Raw genomic sequence first — 8,161 nt, 5'->3', positions numbered from 1 at the left:
GGTAGGTATAGGACAGATGTTAGGGGTAGGTTCTTTACTCAGCGAGTCGTGAGTTCATGGAATGCCCTGCCAGTAGCAGTGATGGACTCTCCCTCATTATGGGCATTTAAGCGGGCATTGGATAGGCATATGGAGGATAGTGGGCTAGTGTAGGATAGGTGGGCTTGGATCGGCGCAACATCGAGGGCCGAAGGGCCTGTACTGCGCTGTATTCTTCTATGTTCTATGTAAGTACAATCTTAAGGTTATGAATAATCTTGTTCAGTTGCCAGAGAGAGGGATGGAGTTAATGGCTAGAAGGATCAGACTCTGGTGGAAATCAAAAGACCATGACTTTGGTCCTTCCAACAGTGAGCAGGAGGAAATTTCTGTTGATGGAGTCCTGAATGTTAGGTGGATAGTCTGATAATCCAGAATAGTAAAAGAGTTGATGGTGTATATATCTCCTTGCTATTGGCAATCTTTGGTTAGACTAAAAGAGAGATAAAAGGGAACAGATTTGAAATGGTGTTTGAGTTTAATGAGTGCACTCTTGTAAAATGTATCACTCTAAATCAATCCTTATAAGTGTGTAAAGATTGGCTTTTGTTTCGTTTGTCATGACTGAACTTTTAAGGGGTACCATTGATATCACTGAGGAGCAACATGAAGGTGAGAGGTTTGAGTCTAAATATATCAAAAATTAAAACCAAAATGAAAACATTACAAATTAATTAATGGCAAACTTTGTAAGTTAACAATTGTCTTTTATTTTTAAATTTTCCCCTTTATCTCGACTGAAAGTTATATTTAATGTTAGGCAGCATTTTAGTATATCACCCAAATAACATAGTGTGTGTATATGTTTACGTACGTCTTTAGCAAGAACAGGGAGAGAAATTATTTTCTTTGCACAAACTCATTTGTAACAAGAACAATTGGACAGTGATTAGGCACATGAACCCTAACTTATTTCCCTCCACCACCAAACCATGGCAGAGAGACCAATAGAGGCTTGTTTATCACGAACCGTGTAACATTAGCTCTGTCAGCACTTAACCCAATCTGAATCCTGGACTCACTTCAATACAACTCTTGACATCTGTGGCAAGAGAATTCTATCATTTAATCAGCTTTCAAAAGAAGCTCATTTATTATTTTACTGACCGGAGTCAGCTAGTAATGATTCAAAACACCAGAAACATTTGTTTGATTGTGCTCAAACGGCATATTATCCTATCAGATGACTAACAGCTTCAGTCCAAGGTAATAGAGGTGAAAATGATGTGTATCTATGGTGACTGAGCACTGCCACATTATCCACACCATGTTTTTCCATGAAGTCTGATTAGAAGTCTTGATAAAAAGCTAAATAATCATTCTCAAATGGTTTTAATTGAACACTTTGAACAAAGTCAACACAGCAATACAAAGAGATACTAAAACCTTCTGTTTACTGATGCTTTCAATATGGCTTGGTATAATCTAGTGAGTACAGAAAATACAGTAGGGGAGAAAATTCCGGAAAAAAATTCCCACATGACACTTTAATGCTTAATACGTTTCTCAATACCTCAGGAATATGCAATTGATGTGTTAACTCGATGTCTGGTTTTGTGTTATGCTTGATGCCAGGTACGTAGCTTGGCCAGCAATGTGTTAGACATTGTGGTTTATAACTAGCATATGTGCTACTGCTGAAACTACATCTCCTCATATCATCTGATCAACATTGTAGGAACATTACCTGACCACAAAACCATTCCACTTCTACTCACTCACAATTAATTTTGACATTCACCTGTTCCAAATAATTTCTAAGAAAAGCACCACTTGGTTAGCACACTCAACAGGGAACAATCACTGCATGGATCACAAACTGCTTTCTGTATCAGACAGTTTGACTCGTGCTTATACATTACAGTGTTAATAGCAACCCAAGTAAATGCTGTCCTGGTTACATTCACTGAAACTGGTTTCTGACAGTTCCTTTGCCAGTTTTTTCAATGCTTGCAAATTATTGTCAATTCCATTTACTAAATGGAGGGTTATGCCTATCAGTTACAGGCCTTTGGGCCAAAACCAGTACTGCTCTTCTCCAGTACTTTCTGTTGCTGCCCTCCATCCCATTGTTGGGCAATTACTATAGTAAAGATTTCTCTGAGTGATTCTCACTTCCGTTGCTCCTGTGGTCTTGTGCCTCTCCAGTTAGTGCAGTTCAAATCAACAACCTACTGAGGTAGATCACAAAATTGATGGAGCTATAATTTTGGGAGATGTAAAATGGGCTGCTAACTCGCTATCACACATTTTACATAACCGGTGAAAGGTACCTTTCTGTGTGAGGAATTGGAGGAATACCATACACAAGCAACCTGTGCTACAGCTCAGCATAATGCACCAATACTTTATACTGAACCTCCATAGTGCCAATTAGCAATAGCACTACAAAGATTAGTGAAACTACTTAATGACTGATTTCCTTACTAATGCTTCCATAGCCATTGTTTTTCAAGCAGACTGTAGCAATTGCAGTCACTTGGCATTACTGAGTTCAGAAATTGTTCAGCTACAAATGATAGGGTGACACTGGTGGTTGACTGGTTAGCACTGCTGCCTCACAGCACCAGGGGCTGGTTTGATTCGACCCTGGGTGACTGTGTGGAGTTTGTACATCCTCCCCCATGTCTGTATGGGCTTCCTCTGGTTGCTCTGGTTTTCTCATTCAGTCAGAAGTGTGCAGGTTAGGTTGATTGGCCATGCTAAATTGACCCAAAGTATCCATGGATGTGCAAACTAGGTGGATTAGCCTGGGAAATGCAGGGTTACAGGGATAGGGTAGGCGGATGGTCTGGGTGAAATATCTTCAGCGGGTTGGTGTGTACTTGGTGGGCTGAATGGCCTGCTTCCATCGGGATTGTACAATATATAAAGTGTGAACTGGATATTGAATTTTAATGAAAGCAATATATTGTAAATGTTATAAATCTGAAACAAACACAGACAAAGCTGGAGAAACCCACAGGTCTGGCAGCATTTGTGGAGAGAGAATTGGCATTAATGTTTTGAGTCCCGTATGACTGGAGATCAGAGCTGGACTCCAGAGTTCACTTGTATGATCCACACAATACCAACTTGACTTTGCAGCTTTTCTTATAGAGGAATGTGCCACCTTTGGAAGATTGTTGGCTGCAGGGGTAAGTCTATCAGTTGTTTCTCAGTTTCACAAGAATCTATCAGTTTGGCAAGCACCACCTGCTGCAGTTTCTATCGGAAAGTATCCCCAATTTCTGCTCACATTTGAGTGAAAATGCTTCCCAATGTCCCTTCTAATAGTTTCATTTTATTTGAAGATTTTGTCATTTTCAAGTCCTCCATTAGAGGAAACAGTTTCCTCCAGATCCAGATTTGGGCCAAAGGTAGGTTTATGGAGTTAGGACATAGATCAGCCATAATCTCATTGCATAGAGGAACAGACTCGAGGGGCTGAATGGCCTCCTCCTGTTCCTATGGTCCTGAAACCTTACAAAATATTACATAATTTGGTCAGATCACCGTCAGACTCAAGGAAATCCAACAGAAGTTTATGCAGCGTAACTCTCCAAACTCCTGTACCATTCTGATGAATCTTCTCTTCTATAAGGAGGTGTAGTAGTTTAGTACTACAATAGGAGAAAAATTGTCCCGTCTCTTCTGATTAGTATCATCATCATCATCATTCGATGACACAGCTCTTTGTCTCTTCACTACTCCTTTGCTTTGTCACATCTTTTACATCTTTCACTGTAAGAACACACTAAGCTACCTCTCACTCATTGCAAATACACTCCCGACACCGTTCCTGTTCCCACACTGATGGAGTTCCACAGGGATTCTGATGATTCCAACCTGTTGCCCAATTCTGCGTTAATTCTTCTCAGTCATTAAGTGAGCATCTTCACTCACCTAGTAACTTTTCAACCTGTGTCGGCCATTTTCTCAGACCTTCTCAACAGCAAGAAGCACCAATGGATGAATAAGATGCAGAGTTTGATTGGGTGCAACCGTCTCTCACTGCACCCCCACAAACTCTGACTTTGCGGTTCTATTTGAGTTCGATAATACAGTCCTTTCTGCTATTACATGTCTTTCATCAACACAAATTGGCCGAGATGCACTTGATGAATAGGTGAGCAGTGTTTGTAAAACACAAACTTTCGCATACGTGTGTTGGCTATTACGCAATTCCAACTCCAACACTTTAAGTGGACGAATACAATGGTTATGCCAACAGAGTCTCTGTGTCAACATCACATGTTCAGTTGACTTGCGTGCTTTGTTGTGAAGGGGCAGCATAGTGGCTCAGTGGTTAGCACTGCTGCCTCACAGCACCAGAGTCCCAGATTTGATTCCAGCCTCGGGCAACTGTCTGTGTGGAGTTTGCACTTTCTCCCCGTGTCTGTGTGGGTTTTCTCCGGGTGCTCTGGTTTCCTCCCACAGTCCAAAGATGTGCAGGTTAGGTGAACTGGCCATGCTAAATTGTCCATAGTGTTAGGTGCATCAGTCAGTGGGAAATGGGTCTGGGTGGGTTACTCTTCGGAGGGTCGATGTGGACTGGTTAGGGCCGAAGGGCCAGTTTCTAATCTAAGTGCTTTTTGAGAGGTAATCCATAATTTTTGTTTTTTCTAAGTAAATTTTGCTTTGTTAGCCATAAGTAGGGGAGGACAAAGTGACAAGAATGTTTACAAGAAGCATCCTGGTGATAAAATTGCAGGTGGTGGATGTAAAAGAGAGCCATAACACCTGAAGGAAGCTAAATGTTATAAAGTATTTTAAATGTAATGAAAAAACATGTGATATTGTTCATGCAACAGGAATAAAGGCATTTATATTAAGCACTACTAGAAACAATGCAGAAAAAATTAAAGTAAGGTGCATTGCTGGAAGAAGCCTGAGTGCGAGCAAGTCTGTGAGATCCCAGCTAAAGGAACATAAGGAGGTGTACCAGCTTCTAAGTGTGCAGATAAAAAATCAAACAATGGTCCACCCCAAATCTTATTTTAACCATAAGCCCTGTTATTTTTATTATGCAATTTTCCATAGCGCGAGGTTGCAGAAGAACGCAACTATCATGTTATTTAAGGTAGACTGGTGAAAGCCCAGAAACAATGGCAGTGATGGCCTAGGAGAGACGGCATGAGGGAAATGCATGGAAGGTAATCTTTGTGCTTTTCGATCAATTAAATGCATTCATTGCATTTGCACTCTGGCCTGTGGAGCATTTCTCACACTGTTAGAATACCATAGATATGGTGGTGGTCTGAACAGTTTGAATGCTTGTCAAAGCAGGATCAGGAAGTGACTTTGATTGTATCAGTGCTGCCTGGGTGTGTTTAGGTTGTTCAGTTTTATCCATCAAGCCTCTGGTCTTCAGGAATCATCCTGTCATGATCCTCCCAGAATTGAAAAGCAGGGAGATTGTCAAAGTGCAGAACTATTGCAATTTCACCCTGGATAGAATATCATGTGGGATTATGTGAGACTGAATGAGCTACTGTGCCTGTGGCAACTCTTGGAAAGAGTTATTCACTTAGTTCCAGTTCTCTACCCCTACACCATTGTCCTGAAAATTATTGCAAAACACTCCTGCACAACCGCAGGAAATGAATATGTTGGTCATCTAATGCAATGGTGAATGTCAGCCTGGGGAAATCTGATTAATGTGCCCTGAAGCAGTCTGAAAGAGCTCAGCTAACATAAAAAAAAACTCAGGGCTTTAACATCCAGTGGGTCAGCGTGCCCCCTCCTACACTCATCGGTAGCAGGTTCAGTTGCAGGAAGTTGCAGATGCGGTCTGCATCAATCTGCTTAGGAATGTGCAGCTTCGAGCTGCTCTGCTGCTTGGTGGATCCAGGAGGGTGAGTGCTGTCCTGTCTCTCCCAAATGCTGAGTATTGGCTTTCTTCATATCTGACCTACTCTCAGTGGCTCAAGTGGGGACTGAAGTGTTCCTGAGGTGATTGCCCCTCTTGTTTCTCTTTGTTTTTGATGGCCTACTGGACACAATACTCTGGAAGATGCACAACAGGTATCGTCCGTCGTGTGGACAGACGCAAGAATGTTCCCCAATAATGAATAGAGAAACCTAATTAAAGTGGCAAACGCAGATCTCTAGGGATGGGCAATGAAAGCTGCCTCTGTCAACTCACTCACAATCCAGGAAAAAGCCCCTAAGTGGCAGTCTGATAACTTGAACACACTTTGTAGTCCAAGCACTAAATAATCCTGAGATCCAATGAGCAATGATTGAGAGATTCCCTTTATGCAGTACTTGGATCTCTCAGACATGAGGTGGCATTTAACTTGGTGGAACATCTTGTGGCTCAGTGATGTCACTGTCACTTCTGTTTATTCTCAACTTTATTCCATGAAAGCCCTGCATTGATTGTTTCTTGGCACAAGCCCACATGGGAGCCTCCTGGGTGGCAGCTCCCCCTAGCTTGTTAAACACCTTATGGATTTTGCAAGATGGCACAGGAGCAACAGGTTTTGGTGGATACTTGCTGAGTGTCAGGTTTTTCTGGGAATGGCACATAGTTGGATGGGGTGGAAATTGGATGTGAGAATTGCCACAGGGAATTATTGTGGCAAATCTGGTGAGATATGGCAAGAGAAGTCCGCAAAACACCCTCCAAAAAAACTCGCACCCTTAGTCAAGAAATGTAAGGTTTAGCCCATTATTTTAAAAGATTCTCATTTTAAGCAAATTCTTGGCTGGGATAATAGCTGTTTGTTGTTAAAGTTGCTATTGTTGCAAAAGTAACATTGCTGTTAAAGTTTTTTTAAAAATTCAAATAACTTAATCCTGTACAATCATTGACACATCATCAAAACCATTGGGTAACTGGACTAAAAACAGAAATTCCTGGAAACACACAAAGTAGCTCAGAGAGCACCTATGGAGAGCAGAAACCTGTGATGAATTACACAGGCTTTTTGGTTTTTAAAATTTAAATAGCTTGACATCTCCACCCTGTCATAACCATAGCAACATTGTATGTTGGAAAGGCTATGTGGGAAATTAAGAGATCCTAAAGGCTTAGCTGTGAGTTGGTAGAAAAAAAACACTCTGAACTCATTCCCCACCTAACTGATTCTATCCATCAAAAAGAAGGTTAAAGTGGGAACCCTCATATTTAGAATGGCTCTCCGATATTGGCTCCTGCTGCAAGCCAGTCTTTGCCTTGTCAACTCAGGGGAGATGTGTCCAAAAGCAAACACTGCAGCTGCAGGAAATGATTAGATTAGATTCCCTACCGTCTGGAAACAGGCCCTTCAGCCCAACAGTCCACACTGACCCTCCGAAGAGTAACCCACCCAGACCCATTCCCCTCTGACTGATGCACCTAGCACAATGGGCAATTCATCTGACCTGTGGGAGAAAACCCACACAGCCATGGGGAGAATGTACAAACTCCACACAGACAGTCACCCAAGGCTAGAATTGAACCTGGGACCCTGATGGTATGAGACAACAATGCTAACCACTGAGCCACCAAAACAAAATCAGAGAATACCTGTAATGCTTAGCCTATCTGACACCATCTGTGAAGAGAGAAACAGAGCTGTGTCCAGTTCAGGCCTCAGCTGAAGGGAAATCCTGAGCTGGAAGATTCACAATACCTGGAAAAAGAGACAAAAGGAAAATCTGTTTAAATGTTTTCATTTAAAGCCACCGGGATAAGTTTCATGGGAATGGACAGACACTGTTTATCAGCAGGGCTATGTTTCAGACCCTGTGATTGTGCAGTGGAGCTATTTGCTCCATGTTTAGGTCTAACTCCACTTTAAAACGTATTAATCAACAAATGCTAACATACAAAGCAATTATATTAGTTGGTTGACTATTAACCAAAATGCACATATGGAATGCATTATTTGATAATAATAATGGCCATGCATTTCTTCAACTCCTATGTGAGAATATTGCATTTCAAAGTTGCCTGCGATCTTGGCACACAGGGAGCAGACTATTATCTCATTGAAGAATCTAATACAATACATGTGTTGTAGAGACGTCTGTGTTAATTGAACTTGAAAATTGTGCCTCTTAATATAGCTTAGTGCTTATTTGACAAGAAAAATTGCAACAACTTGCTGACATGTTGACAGAATGCATGTTTCATGATTTGAAAGATATACAT

This window comes from Chiloscyllium plagiosum, chromosome 3 (genome assembly GCF_004010195.1).
Source record: "Chiloscyllium plagiosum isolate BGI_BamShark_2017 chromosome 3, ASM401019v2, whole genome shotgun sequence".
Taxonomy (NCBI): Eukaryota; Metazoa; Chordata; class Chondrichthyes; order Orectolobiformes; family Hemiscylliidae; genus Chiloscyllium; species Chiloscyllium plagiosum.
This window is presented reverse-complemented; position numbering follows the sequence as displayed.